The sequence below is a fragment of the Ovis aries genome, chromosome 15 (assembly GCF_016772045.2).
Source record: "Ovis aries strain OAR_USU_Benz2616 breed Rambouillet chromosome 15, ARS-UI_Ramb_v3.0, whole genome shotgun sequence".
Taxonomy (NCBI): Eukaryota; Metazoa; Chordata; class Mammalia; order Artiodactyla; family Bovidae; genus Ovis; species Ovis aries.
The window spans coordinates 278,231-294,679 of NC_056068.1; the positions used below are offsets into that span (position 1 = coordinate 278,231).

At 38.0% G+C, this 16,449-nt stretch overlaps 1 pseudogene; it reads right to left on the minus strand.

The window, feature by feature from the left end:
• Nucleotides 1-334: 334 nt before the first annotated feature.
• LOC105614142 (olfactory receptor 5M11-like) lies at nt 335-1,324 on the minus strand (annotated as a pseudogene).
• Between the last annotated feature and the right edge of the window lie 15,125 nt (nt 1,325-16,449).

A 16,449-nucleotide genomic window follows, 5' to 3' on the forward strand; every position in this document is an offset into this window, starting at 1 on the left:
TATTTTAAAAAGAATAAATAAAATAAAATCAGACAAGAATGTAAAAAATAGTAATGATTTAAAAGAACCTAAAATTTGGTTCTAAAAGCAGTTTTGCAATGGTGGATCTGAGGTGAAGAATTCTAAGCTTCATTTCTAATAATATCCAAGGAAATGTTACTACTGCCAACCCAGGAAAACATATTAAAGGGTAGCAGCAGTCTAGACTAAGTACAGCTTATTTATTCTCAGTCCCAAGAACAATTGAAACACAGACGTAAAGAATATGAAAACTGATCTTATAAATGTAAAGATATTTGAGTCAAAGATTAAAAGAATTACAGTTTATTGGAAATCAAGGCATTGCCATCTTATGACCATATTTCTTTGGAGGACTCTCTTCAATGTTTGTTTTACATCTAAGCACTGGACTTACAAAGGTGTAGAAAACAGCTATTATCTTGGATTCTCCCACCGTCTTCTCTGTTGGTGGTCTTACATACATGCAGAAGAGTGTCCCAAAAAATAGGGTTACAGCCATCATGTGGGAACCACAGGTGGAAAATGCCTTGCACCTTCCTTCTGCTGATTTGATCCTGAGGATTGCAATGAGAATTAAGGCATAAGAAATCACGATGATGATGAGGGAGCTGGAGAGGTTGAAGCCTGCTGATATCAAGATGGCATGCTCTTTGCAGGCATCAGAAGGGGGCAGAAAGAGTACCCCCCTGCTAGTCTTTAGCCGGATGTTATATACTCACCAGCAGTCTGTTAATGAAAGAAGGAATGTCTCAAAACTTAGAATGGCACCAGGCCCCTCAAAAAGCTTAATGAGTGTTGGGTCAGCACAGTAGAAATGGTTGATCATGTTGGATCTACAGAAGGTCAAGTGGAAGGTCATGATTGCCTGGAAAAGTCCATCTGAGAAGCCATAGACATAAGGGAATGTGGCCAAGCTTATGCAGACACACCTGGACATCTTCACACTGTAGTGCAGAGGGTTGCATATGGCCGCATAGTGGTCATTGGCCATTGCTGCCAGCATGTAAAACTCAGTGAGGAGAAGTGCTATGAAAAGGTAACACTGTGCAAAGCAGCCAGCAAAGCTGATGGCCTTCTTCTGTAATATCAGATTAATCAGCATCAGTGAGGCTGCAGTAGAGGTATATCACAAGTCTACAAAGGATAAATGAGTGAGGAAGAAAGACATGGGTGTGTGAAGGCAAGAGTCCAGTCTGACTAACACCATGGTGCCCAGGTTGCCTAGGAGGGTGACAAGATAAATGACCAGAAACAACACAAAGAGGAGAGGCTGGAGCTCTGGGCGATGGGTGAGCATCAGGAGAATGAATTATCTTAGTTTACTGTCATTGGTGAGGGGCATTTTCTCTGCTTGAAACAGATGGGATCAGAGATATGAAGGTACACATTCTATTACTGATTGTTGAAATGATTTTTATCTACACCTCCAAATCGTTCAAAATGAATACTATTGTAAGTTGATGATTTACTTCTACTAAGCCATTGTTTGAGCTTCTTTAATACAGAAGTATTATTCTATTTCCATCTCTTACCTACCTTGTACCTGTATCTGTACCTAAAGATAACTATGCTTATAGCTATGTCCATATGTATAAATGAACTGGATATTCCGTATCTCCCTGCACTTTTTATGCTTCTGCATTTATTATATATATATATATATATATATATATATATATATATATATATATATATATATATATCTTTATAGCCCCAGCTTCAAGGCTGTCCCTTATGAAGTACTTTCACTCCTCTCCCATCATACATAAAACTGAACTAATCCCTTTATACTTCTCACACACCCTATATCCTCTCATTTGTTCTTTAGCACATTGCATCACTAAAATGGATTCACTTGCTGCTTATATATTAGTTCTTCAAGGGCAGAGTAAATTATTCTTCATTACTTTTCTGTGATTTCTTTTTTCTTTTTTTTTTTAATGTTGACTTTTTTTTTAATTGTTATTTTTACTTTATTTTACTTTACAATACTGTATTGGTTTTTGCCATACACTGACACGAATACACCATGGATGTACATGAGTTCCCAAACATGAACTCCCCTCCCACCTCCCAACCCATATCATCTCTCTGGATCATCCCCGTGCACCAGCCCCAAGCATCCTGTATCTTGCATCAAATATAGACTGGTGATTCGTTTCTTACACGAGAGTATACATGTTTCAATGCCATTCTCCCAAATCATCCCACCCTCTACCTCTCCCTCTCCCTCAGAGTCCAAAAGTCCGCTCTACAAATCTGTGTCTCTTTTGCTGTCTCATGTACAGGGTCATCATTACCATCTTTCTAAATTCCATATATGTGTGTTAGTATACCGTATCAGTGTTTTTCTTTCTGGCCTACTTCACTCTGTATAATTGGCTCCAGTTTCATCCACCTCATTAGAACTGATTCAAATGTATTTTTTTAATGGCTGAGTAATACTCCATTGTGTATATGTACCACAGCTTTCTTATCCATTCATCTGCTGATGGACATCTAGGTTGTTTCCATGTCCTGGCTATTATAAACAGTGCTGCGATGAACATTGGGGTACATGTGTCTCTTTCAATTTTGTTTTCCTCGTTGTATATGCCCAGCATTGGGATTGCTGGGTCATAAGGTAGTTCTATTTGCAATTTTTTAAGGCATCTCCACACTGTTCTCCATAGTGGCTGGAGAACAGTTTGCATTTCCACCAACAGTGCAAGAGGCTTCCTAGTTCTCCACACCCTCTCCAGCATTTATTGCTTGCAGACTTTTGGATCACACCCATTCGGATTGGTGTGAAGTGGTACCTCATTGTGGTCTTGATTTGCGTTTCTCTGATAATGAGTGATGTTGAGCATCTTTTCATGTGTTTGTTAGCCATCCGTAAGTCTTCTTTGGAGAAATATCTATTTAGTTCTTCGGCCCATTTTTTGATTGGGTCGTTTATTTTTCTGGAATTGAGCTGTAGGATTTGCCTGTATATTTTTGAGATTAGTTGTTTGTCAGTTGCTTCATTTGCTATTATTTTCTCTCATTCAGAAGGCTGTCTTTTCACCTTGCTTATAGTTTCCTTTGTTGTGCAGAAGCTTTTAATTTTAATTAGATCCCAGTTGTTTATTTTTGTTTTTATTTCCAGAATTCTGGGAGTTGGATCACAGAGGATCCTGCTGTGATTTATGTTGGATAGTGTTTTGCCTATGTTCTTCTCTAGGAGTTTTATAGTTTCTGGTCTTACATTTAGATCTTTAATCCATTTTGAGTTTATTTTTGTGTGTGGTATTAGAAAGTGATCTAGTTTCATTCTTTTACAAGTGTTTGACCAGTTTTCCCAGCACCACTTGTTAAAGAGATTGTCTTTACTCCATTATATAGTCTTGCCTCCTTTGTCAAAGATAAGGTGTCCATATGTGTGTGGATTTATCTCTGGGCTTTCTATTCTGTTCCAATGACCTATATTTCTATCTTTGTTCCAGTACCATACTATCTTGATGACTGTGGCTTTGTAGTAGAGCCTGAAGTCAGGCAAGTAACACATAGCAAACATTGTCCTCAGTGGAGAAAAATTGAAAGCATTTCCCCTGAAGTCAGGAACAAGACAAGGGTGCCCACTTTCACTGCTACTATTCAACATAGTTTTGGAAGTTTTGGCCACAGCAATCAGAGCAGAAAAAGAAATAAAAGGAATCTAAATTGGAAAAGAAGAAGTAAAACTCTCACCGTTTCCAGATGACATGATCCTCTACATAGAAAACCCTAAAGACTTCACCAGAAAATTACTAGAGCTAATCAATTAATATAGTAAAGTTGCAGGATGTAAAATCAACACACAGAAATCCCTTACATTCCTATACACTAATAATGAGAAAGTAGAAAAAGAAATTAAGGAAACAATTCCATTCACCATTGGTACGAAAAGAATAAAATACTTAGGAATATATCTACTGAAAGAAACTAAAGATCTTTATATAGAAAATTATGAAACACTGATGAAAGAAATCAAAGAGGACACTAATAGATGAAGAAATATACCATGTTCATGGATCGGAAGAATCAATATAGTGAAAATGAGTATACTACCAAAGCAATCTACAGATTCAATGCAATCCCTATCAAGATACCAGCAGTATTTTTCACAGAACTAGAACAAATAATTTCAAGATTTGTATGGAAATGCAAAAAACCTCGAATAGCCAAAGCAATCTTGAGAAAGAAGAATGGAACTGGAGGAATCAACTTGCCTGACCTCAGGCTCTACTACAAAGCCACATTCATTACTTTTCTGTGATTTCTAAGGGCATATTTATATATTACTTTTAAAAAGAAGAGAAAAAAATACCATGAGCATGACATACCAAACTACTTGCAATATTTTATTCATCCCTGAATCTCCACAGAATGATTCACAATGTTATATCTTTTGTAGAAAAAAACAGGGGTTTATAAACTTATAAGGGGCTTATAAACTTATAAATTGACAAAACAATTGCTCCAAGAAGCTTGTTAATCAAGATAATGTACAGAAAGTCTGTGTCAGAAAATCACATGGGACAGTGGGCTCTCACACTTAACATTTATCCTGATGATTCTAACACAGATGTTCCCAGAATCATACTTTAAAAATATAATTACAAACCAAAACACAAAGGCAAAGTCGCCAGAGTCCTATAAACACATGACAAATCAATGAACAAAGAATTGTTAGATGAAATGAATTCTCACATAATATTTTGAGGATGGTTTACAGCAATGACAGAGTGTTTTCATGAAGAAAAGAAACAAGCTTGGCATAAAAATTATTTAAGTTATTAAACATGACTCCATCTATCTAGACATGTCACAATTCATAGCTTATTATCTAATCTTCACTTCTAAATAAGTGCTGAGTATCCTGTTATACTTCTCAGATGCTTTTATTATGTTTTTATTTCTCTCACAGTTCCTTTCTTTTTTTTAACTTGCCCAATTCTTGTCTCATTTCCAAATGAGTCATTAAAACTTACTGTAGTTATGAGTTAGGAATACAGTTTTCAGAAAAGCAATTTTGTACCTATACCTCCTTTCCAATGTATATTAATTACTTAATATATATCTATGGAATATGCTAATAGTAACTGTTACTGATAATAGAAAATGATTCTTACCAAGAAGTCACTTCATTTCCTTATTTTAAATGGGAATAATAATATCTGTTTTGTTTCACTCTAAAATCTTTATGGACATCACTACTACTGCTGCTAAGTCACTTCAGTCATGTCCGACTCTGTGTGACCCCATAGACGGCAGCCCACCAGGCTCCGCTGTCCCTGGGATTCTCCAGGAAAGAACACTGGAGTGGGTTGCCATTTCCTTCTCCAATGCCTGAAAGTGAAAAGTGAAAGTGAAGTTCGTCAGTCGTGTCTTACCCTCAATGACCACATGGACTGCAGCCCACCAGGCTCCTCTAGCCATGGGATTTTCCAGGCAAGATTACTGGAGTGGGGTGCCACTGCCTTCTCTGATGGACATCGCAAAGTAGTCCAAAAAGTGTTTATTGATACTTAATACATTATGTATTTAGGCACTGTAGATGGAAAAATGAACCAAAGCTTCAAAATCCCTACCCTTCTGGCATTCACATTCTAGTGGACACAGAAAGATAATATCACAATAAAACAATACTGTTTCAAATGACTCTGGTATGGAGGTAAATAAAGAAAATGAAGGAAGGAAAGATTGTTTAAATTTTAAACATCAACATTAACAATAAACTCATATAAAGATGACTTTTTAAATAACAAGGTAAAAATGAAAGAGAAAAAACAATCACGCAGTTCAAAGAAGAATATTCTGGGAAGGATAAGGACCAGAAGCAAAGATACCATAGGTGATACGATTGGAAACCAGTAGGCTTATGTGAACTGGACATGGAACAGCACACTTGTTACAAATAGAAAAAGGAGTATGTTAAGGCTGTATATTGTCACCCTGCTTATTTAACGTATATGCAGAGTACATCATGAGAAATGTTGGGCTGAATGATGCACAAGCTGGAATCAAGATTGCCGGGAGAAATATCAATAACCTCAGATATCCAGATGACACCACCCTTATGGCAGAAAGTGAAGAAGAACTAAAGAGCCTCTTGATGAAAGTGAAAGAGGAGAGTGAAAAAATTTCCTTTAAATTCAACATTCAGAAAACTAAGATCATGGCATTCAGCCCCATCACTTCATGACAAATACATGGGGAAAGAATGGAAATAGTGACAGACTTTATTTGGGGGGGGGGGCTCGAAAATCATTGCAGATGGTGATTGCAACTGTGAAATTAAAAGATTCTTTCTCCTTGGAAGGAAAGTTATGACCAACTGAGACAGCATATTAAAAAACAGAGCCATTGCTTTTCCAACAAAAGTTCATCCAGTAAAAGCTATGGTATTTCCAGTAGCCATGTATGGATGTGAGAGTTGGATTATAAAGAAAGCTGATCGCTGAAGAATTGATGCTTTTGAACTGTGGTGTTGGAGAAGACTCTTGAGAGTCCCTTGGACTACAAGGGGATCCAACCAGTCCATCCTAAAGGAGATCAGTCCTGAATATTCATTAGAAGGACTGATGCTGAAGCTGAAACTCCAATACTTTGGCCACCTCATGCAAAGAACTGACTTATTGGAAAAGAACCTGATTCTTGACAATATTGAAAGTAGGATGAGAAGGGGATGACAAAGTATGAGATGGTTTGATGGCATCACTGACTCGATGGACATGAGTTTGAGTAATGCCTGGGAGTTGGTGATTGGCAGGGAAGAGTGGCTGCTGCTGTCCATGGGGTTACAAATGGTTGGACACAAATGAGCAACTGAATTGAACTGAACTGAGGCCTATGATTGCATGTACAGAATTGATACAGAGGAATGCAGAAAGTCAGAGCTGATAAATCTACTAAAGCACAAATATTTCACTTCATTGAGAGACAGATTTATCTCTGCCTATGAGATTTTATCAAGATATCACAACATCCACTGGAGAAAATAAGTGAATTAGTGGTTTATTTCAGCTTTCTTGTAAGAAATGTTTAGTGAAAAATAAGCTGAAATCAGGATATCTGTTTGTGTGCCAGCAACAAGGTGGCTTAGGAGATTTTTCATATTCTTCAGCAAGAGAACAGGTAGTTGTTACCAGAAGATAAAATGCTAGAAAGAAAAAGATCAGGATGTAGAAATTTCAGTTTTATAAGACATGGAAAGAAATTAGACTGAAGGACCAGTCCACTGTTGCAGAAGGACTTATTACATGTCACATAATGATTGCTTCTGGGATTGGAAAAGGTCTTGATTCATAGTCTCAGTGACCTGTGTGAATCCAGGCATACCCTGACTGGAGGGCAGCAGGAGTACTGATGGGTGCAGAGATACCAAAACTTCTGTGGAGAGTAAGAAAGAAAATCACAGCTGACCTGGATACCTTTGTTAGCCTAGAATGACAGGTGAGCATCTTCTGAACAGGGCACTTGTGGGTTTATGATGTCACAGCCATGAAGAATATCTCTCTGATGAAAGGAGAAACAGCAAAGGAGCAACTCAAGGACAGTAGAAAGCTACAAATAGTTAATTCTGGGTAACTAAGACGATGTACACAATAGACACAATCCAGTAATAGAGAAAATATACAACATTCTTGTTCAAAAATAATTAAGGATTTCAAGACTGTGAGGAAGAACATTATATTTAATCTGCAAAGTTTCTGAAAACAGAGCTCTGTCAACTGCTTTCATTGCGTGCACATGAAATCATCCATTCCTGCAGCACTCAGGCCAGCAGAGCTGACAATGGGTTACATGGAGCAGGAGAGTATCCTCTCTTCCTCAAAAAGAAATGGAAGGAATAAAGAAAGAAAGGAGAGAGAATACAGAAAGCAAGAGTTCAGCTTTGGTGAGATCACCCTAGAGAGGAACCCAGCTCAGTGGGCTAGGGCTCTAGATTGAGGACAGGAGGAGAATGGGGGCAACAGAAGAGATAGTTGGATAGCATCACAGACTCAATGAACACGAGTGTGAGCAAACTCCAGGAGATAGTGAAGGATAGTGAAGCCTAGCGCACTTCAATCCATGGAGTAGCAAATAGTTGCACATGACTGAATGCCTGAACGACAGCAACTGAAACATAAATATTCACATATATATATTTTGAGCAGTGTAAAAGTTGGTGGACCTGCTTGAGACTTTATGACAATCTCCTCTTGACTTAAAAATAAGACATGCAAAGACTTACTTCTGGTTTGGATATGAACCTATTTTCTCAATGTCTGTTTAAGAAAGTTCACTGATGCCTCGCTAAGCTGAGTACCATTGATGTATTTCTAGCAGGATTTGGGAGGTAAGAGCCTGTTCTTAAAGCAAATCTCAGAAGTACTTAGCAGCAGCAGAAATGAGTGTGTCACTGGGAATCAGCCCTTTGGGAATTCACTGTAACATTGTGGGATCAAAGAGCTAATCATGTGTTTCAGACATTTTTCATATGTTCTAATTTATTATTTGCCCTGAGAGTTATGTGGAAGGCAAACAATGATTTCATGTTCACATTTTAAAGATGGTCTTATTTTATGTTTCTTTTTATTTTATACTGAAACTTCCTCTTCTTCTAAAATCCAGAGCTCTTAACAATGTCCTTCCTAATGGATATCCATATTTTGGGCAAGGTTAGGCATAAGCAGGACTATGAAATAGACAAGGTGTTTGGCAATCAATTTATTAAGGATCTTTTATGTGTGGAGTATTTTCCCATAGGCAATGTAATTGATTCCTCAAAATGACACTTGGAGGTAGGGATGCCCTCCTGCTATTTCAGCTAAAGAATCAGACGCTCCACCAAAGGAACAGTAAACACTATGCCACCTGGCTAGACAGTGGCAAGATAGGTTTTGAATTTTTGCCTTCCTATAACCTATTGACTAGTTGTTATTTTTCTCTTTCTTTTTTTTTTAAATTTTTTTAAATCCAAAAGTGTGATAACACATATACAGGAGACTTGGGAAATACAGAATGAAGTGACATACAGTTCCACTATATTTTATAATTATTTTCAAGCTGTAAAAATAAGATTTTTAGTTGGAATTTTAATATCAAACTCTCAAAAATTAATAAAATTAATATATAGGAACATAGAAGAATATAGTAGACCTGAAAACACCATGAACAAATTCAACATAATTAAGATTTATACAATTTTAACACAAGAGTAAGATACAAGTTCTATTCAAATTTCCATAGACTATAAATGAAGAGACACTGGAACATATCCAGGGACATAAAAGAAGGTACAGAGTCTGTTTTCTTATCACTGTATAATTATGTTAAAAATTGATATCAGAAGATATTTGAAAATAGCCCACATATTTTCAAGTACAATGTGACATTAGCATATAAGCATATAAGCATTTCCTAGTGTAAAGAAAGATCTTTGACTTAACCATTGAAAGCTTCATTAAAATTAGAAAACTGAAAAAATAATAGAGGGTACAAGGCTTGGAGAACTGCACTCTGAAAGGAACATTCAGGGACAGCCTCTAGTGGACTGACAAAGTTTATTATCCAGCTGCACAGTTTTATGGTCTCAGAGAACAGAGCACAAAGCAGACTTGCATGTAGCCTTTCTCGATAAACAACAAAGCATTCAAGCATAAGATACAGTTCCCACCGCCCAAGACATAACATAGCTTTGGCGAAACTCTAAAGGGAGTCTTATCATGAAACAACAGTCCTTGCTCCCAAAAACAGGTGGTCAGAAGGAAGCCTTCAAATGCTTCAAGGCTGGGTGTATAGCACTTCATTATCCATTCCCAGCCTCAGGCACTCGGTGAACGCTCATAATCGTTTGTTATAGTCATTCCAGCTTCCAACCTTCGTCATGAGTGGAGCAAATACATTTTCAGTATTTGCTCAAAGCCTTCCAACTCCTCCACAAGAGGGTAATTGCTGAGAAGAAAGTGTTTAAATGAGAAATGAATGTCAAAGATACTTTCTAAACCTTTTTCAGTTGTGGGAAGGGAAGCTGCCTTTCCTCAACCTGAAGTCAGTTGTCTGCTTTCCTTCTCTCACCTTTTTAAAAATTCTTGTTTCAGTTTCTTTCCAGTCAGTGCTTTCATTGTTCTCCTCTGGCTCATGTCAATCTTGACCCTAGGAAATGCTTATATGGAAGTATTCTCAAAGGATGCTTTCTTGCCTCGACAGAACTCAGTTTGACATCCATCCTCCACTCTGTCTAACCACTGTGGCCCATCCTTGGCCGACACACAGTTTTCATTACCTACTATACTTCTGTGGCTACCACTAGACTGCAAGCTCTTATCTCATGTTTAATTAACTGTGATCACCACAATTTAGCACGTGCCCTGGAGATTAATATGTAATGAACAAACATTGATGGGAAGAATCAAGATCCCGCATGCCATGTGTGTCATGATGTGGCAAAAAAAAAAAAAAGTTAACAAATATTGATGAATAATTTAAGGAATGTGTGCAGTGTATAATTCAGTAAATATGCTGCACTTCTTGTCTTCTTGTATAATGATTCCCAGGTACATTTGCACTTATTGAATGCACAACCTCATCCCTCACACTTAAAATTATGTAGGGAGATGATGTGGCATGAGTCACTCTCTCCTTTAAAACCTTCAGAAAAAAAAAAGAAATGAATCGAAATAACTAATTGTGGGTTCAGTTCAGTTCAGTTCAGCTCAGTTCAGGCGCTCAGTCGCATCTGACTCTCCACGACCCCATGAATCACAGCACGCCAGGTCTCCCCGTCCATCACCATCTCACAGAGTTCACTCAGACTCACGTCCATCGAGTCCGTGATGCCATCCAGCCATCTCAGCCTCGGTCGTCCCATTCTCCTCCTGCCCCCAATCCCTCCCAGCATCAGAGTCTTTTCCAATGAGTCAACTCTTTGCATGAGGTGGCCAAAGTACTGGAGCTTCAGCTTTAGCATTATTCCTTCCAAAGAAACCCCAGGGTTGATCTCCTTCAGAATGGACTGGTGGGATCTCCTTGCAGTCCAAGGGACTCTCAAGAGTCGTCTCCAACACCACAGTTCAAAAGCATTAATTCTTCGGCGCTCAGCCTTTTTCACAGTCCAACTCTCACATCCATAATTGACCACAGGAAAAACCATAGCCTTGACTAGACGGAACTTAGACGGCAAAGTAATGTCTCTGCTTTTGAATATACTCTCTAGGTTGGTCATAAATTTTCTTACAAGGAGTAAGTGTCTTTTAAATTCGTGGCTGCAATCACCATCTGCAGTGATTTTGGAGCCCCCCAAATTAAAGTTTGACCCTGTTTCCACTGTTTCCCCAACTATTTCCCATGGAGTGATGGGACCAGATGCCATGATCTTCGTTTTCTGAATGTTGAGCTTTAAGCCAACTTTTTGCTCTCTGCCTTCACTTTCATATAGAGGCTTTTTAGCTCCTCTTCACTTTCTGCCATAAGGGTGTCGTCATCTGCATATCTGAGGTTATGGATATTTCTCTTGGCAATTTGACTCCAGCTTGTGTTTCTTCCAGTCCAGCGTTTCTCATGATGTACTCTGCATATAAGTTAAATAAGTAGGGTGACAATATACAGCCTTGATGTACTCCTTTTCCTATTTGGAACCAGTCTGTCGTTCTGTGTCCAGTTCTAACTGTTGCTTCCTGACCTGCATACAGATTTCTCCAGAGGCAGGTTAGGTTGTCTGGTATTCCCATCTCTTTCAGAATTTTCCACAGATTATTGTGATCCACACAGTCAAAGGCTTTAGGGAATAGTCAATAAGGCTGAAATAGATTTTTTTTTTTCTGGGACTCTCTTGCTTTTTCCATGATCCAACGGATGTTGGCAATTTGATCACTGGTTCCTCTGACTTTTCTAAAACCAGCTTGAACATTAGGGAGTTCATGGTTCATGTATTGCTGAAGCCTGGCTTGGAGAATTTTGAGCATTACTTTACTAGCATGTGAGATGAGTGCAATTGTGTGGTAGTTTGAGCATTCTTTTGCATTGCCTTTCTTTGGAATTGGAATGAAAACTGACCTTTTCCAGTCCTGTGGCCACTGCTGAGTTTTCCAAGTTTGCTGGCATATTGAATGCAGCACTTTCACAGCATCATCTTTCAGGATTTGAAATAGCTCCACTGGAATTCCATCACCTCCACTAGCTTTGTTCATAGTGATGCTTCCTTTTTTATTTTTATTTATTTTTATTTTTTAATTTTTTTTTTAATTTTTAAAATCTTTAATTCTTACATGCGTTCCCAAACATGAACCTCCCTCCCACCTCCCTCCCCATAACATCTCTCTGGGTCATCCCCATGCACCAGTCCCAAGCATGCTGTATCCTGCGTCAGACATAGACTTGCGATTCAATTCTTACATGATAGTATACATGTTAGAATGCCATTCTCCCAAATCATCCCACCCTCTCCCTCTCCCTCTCCCTCTGAGTCCAAAAGTCCATTATACACATCTGTGTCTTTTTTCCTGTCTTGCATACAGGGTCGTCATTGCCATCTTTCTAAATTCCATATATATGTGTTAGTATACTGTATTGGTGTTTTTCTTTCTGGCTTACTTCACTCTGTATAATCGGCTCCAGTTTCATCCATCTCATCAAAACTGATTCAAATGAATCCTTTTTAACAGCTGAGTAATGCTCCATTGTGTATATGTACCACAGCTTTCTTATCCATTCATCTGCTGATGGACATCTAGGTTGTCTTCACATTCCAAATTGTGGGTAATCGGCATTAAATCCTTAATATGTGCTAGGCATTGGCCTCACCACTTTGGGTAGGTTCATTTCAGTTCAGTCGCTCAGTCGTGTACGACTCTTTGTGATCCCATGAATGGCAGCACACCAGGCCTCCCTGTCCATCACCAACTCCTGGAGTTCACTCAGATTCATGTCCATAGAGTCAGTGATGCCATCCAGCCATCTCATCCTCTGTTGTCCCCTTCTCCTCCTGCCCCCAACCCCTTCCAGCATCAAAGTATTTTCCAATGAGTCAACTCTTCGCATGAGGTTGCCAAAGTACTGAAGTTTTAGCTTTAGCATCATTCCTTCCAAAGAAATCCCAGGGCTGATCTCCTTCAGAATGGACTGGCATGGGTTAGTTCAGTCAATTCTCACAAACTCTTTGGGTCCTTGGTATTATTATATTCACTCTCCAAAAGGGAAACTGAGGACAGTGGAGGATAATTAACTTTCTCTGTCATATTGCTATTAATTAATTGTGATATTGTGTTTAAACAGATTAATTGTTTCAGCTTCTTTATAACTGAATAATTATTTTATTTCCATGTCTTACCTATTCTTGTATCTTTGGCTGTGTCTTTAGATAAGTATGCTTCTAACCATAGCTATGTTCACAGTCACAATTGAGCTGCATATTTCCTATCTCCTGCACTATTTTTTATTCTGCAACTCTACTTATCTTATAAAGCCAACTTCAAAGCTGGTCCCTTGTGAAGCATTTCTCACTCTTCTCTCATTATACCTGAGATTGAATTAATCCCCTTCTGCTTTATACTTCTAATTTATTCCTTAGCACATTACATCCTCAGAGGAGATCCACTTTCTACTCATGTATTAGTTCTCCAGGGGTAGAGCAAATTTTACTTCATTGATGTACTGTGATTTCTAACCACATATTTACATACTACTGTTTATAATAGCCAGGACATGGAAACAACCTAGATGTCCATCAGCAGATGAATGGATAAGAAAGCTGTGGTACATATACACAATGGAGTATTACTCAGCTGTTAAAAAGAATCCATTTGAATCAGTTCTGATGAGATGGATGAAACTGGAGCCGATTATACAGAGTGAAGTAAGCCAGAAAGAAAAACACCAATACAGTATACTAACACATATATATGGAATTTAGGAAGATGGCAATGACGACCCTGTATGCAAGACAGGGAAAGAGACACAGATGTGTATAACGGACTTTTGGACTCAGAGGGAGAGGGAGAGGGTGGGATGATTTGGGAGAATGGCATTCTAACATGTATACTATCATGTGAATTGAATCGCCAGTCTATGTCTGACGCAGGATGCAGCATGCTTGGGGCTGGTGCATGGGGATGACCCAGAAAGATGTTATGGGGAGGGAGGTGGGAGGGGGGTTCATGTTTGGGAATGCATGTAAGAATTAAAGATTTTAAAATTTAAAAAATAAAAAAACTAAAAAAAAAATAATAAAGGTGCTCAAAAGGTCTATAATTTAAAAAAATAAATAAATAAATATGCAGTTTTGTAAAACGTACATTTTAAAAAGAAAAGAAAAAGTAATATGAGTATGAAATACCATACTCCTTACAATCTATCACCTCTGAAACCCCACAAATCTTTTCACAATGTCATACCTCCATAGGAAAATTAAGAGGTTTGAACTTGTATCAGAGCAATTGCTTGAGAAGCTTATTAATATAGGTAATCTACAGAAAGTCTGTATCAGAAAGTCTCATGTAGGATACTGGAACCTCACCTCTAACAACTACTGTGTGATTCTAACATGTATGTTCCCTGAATCACAGTTTAAAAATGGACAGTCACAGTGCTTCCATAAACGTGAAGGTGGTGGTTTAGTCACTAAGTTGTTTATGAATCTTGCAAATCCATGGACTGGAGCCTATGTGGCTCCTCTGTCCGTGGTATTTCCCAGGCAAGAATACTGGAGGGGTTGCCATTCCCTCCTCCAGAGGATCTTCCCAAACCAGGGATTGAACCTGGTTCTCCTGCTTTGCTGACAGTCTCCTACATTGAAGGCAAATTCTTGTCCATAGACATATGACAAATAAATGAACAAAGAATTGTCAGATCAAATGAATTCTCACACAGTGTTTTGAGAATGGTCTACAGCAATGATAGAATGGTTCATAAAGAAAAATAATTGGTTTCACATAGTTCGTATTTAAGTTGCTAAACACCACTCCATCTGTATAGACAAATTATTAATACAACATCTATAGATTTATTAACTTTTTTCACTTCTAAACTAGCGCTGAGTCTTTTATTCCTTACACTCCAAATGTTTTTATACCTTTCCCTTTCTCTCATATATCATATTTTTTAAACTTGCTCAAATATTTTTATTTCAAAGTTAGTCAGAAAAGCTTACTTTAGTTATATTTTAGAAATATGTATTTTTCAACCTATAGCTCCCTACCTTAGCATTTGAAGTACTTAATAGACATCTGTTGAATGCACTAATAATAGTTCTTGATATTAGGTAATGATTCTTACCCATGAGGTACTTCATTCCCTGTTTGTAAATGGGAATAATATTGGTTCTGCTTTCTTCTCAAGTCATTGTGGACATCAAACTCCTCCAAAATATATTTATTAATACACAACACATCATGTGTTTACTTCAATGTCAAAATGAACCAAGTTCAAAACCCCTGCCATTTTGTCCACCTTCCAGTGAACACAGAAATATAATAATGAAATAAGCACATCTTGTTTCAGATGACACTGATATAAAGGGAAAGACAGAAAATGGAGTCAGAGGAAAGGTGTTCAAAATTTAAACGGGAACATTAGCAATAGCACTGAAACATATACATTACCATATGAAAACAGATGACCAGTGCAAGTTTGATGCATGTAGAAGAGCACACAAAGCCAGTGCTCTGGGACAACCCAGAGGGATAGGTTGGGGAGGGAGATGGAGGGGGTTCAGGATTGGGGGGACACATGTATGGCTGATTCATGTTGATGTATTGCCAAAACTATCACAATATTCTAGAGTGATTATCCTCCAATTGAAATAAATAATTTTTTAACATAAAAAATTTTCTTTCAAGAAAGAGGCAATGAATTCATATAAAGGTGATGTAATCATGCAAATGTGATGTGTTTAGCAACAAACTGATACAGAAAAAAGAAAAAGCCATAAAGCTATTTGAAGAAGGATATTCTACAGTAGGAAGGTTAAGGACCAGAAGCAAAGCAAGTCCTGTAACCTGCAGGAATATGTGCATGTATAGAATTCACACAGAGGATATCAGAAAATTATAGCTGAGATGTCCTCTGAAGCACAAATATTTCATTTTATTGAGAGATTGATTCATCTGTACCTATGAGACACTTAACAAGTTACTGGTGCTAGTGGTAAAGCACCCGTCTGCCAATGCAGGAGATGTAAGAGAGGCAGGCTCAATCCCTGGGTTGAGAAGATCCCCTAGAGGAGGGCATGGCAACCCACTGCAGTATGCTAGCCTGGAGAATAACATGGACAGAGGAACCAAGTGGGCTACAGTCCATAGAGTTGCATAGAGTCAGACACAACTGAAGGCACTTTGATATCAAAGATATCTTAAACAAAGCAAGATATCCCAATGTTCACTGGAAAAAAAAAGGATTTGTATTAGTGGTTATTTGCAGCTTCTCTGCAAGAAATATCTAGCCAAT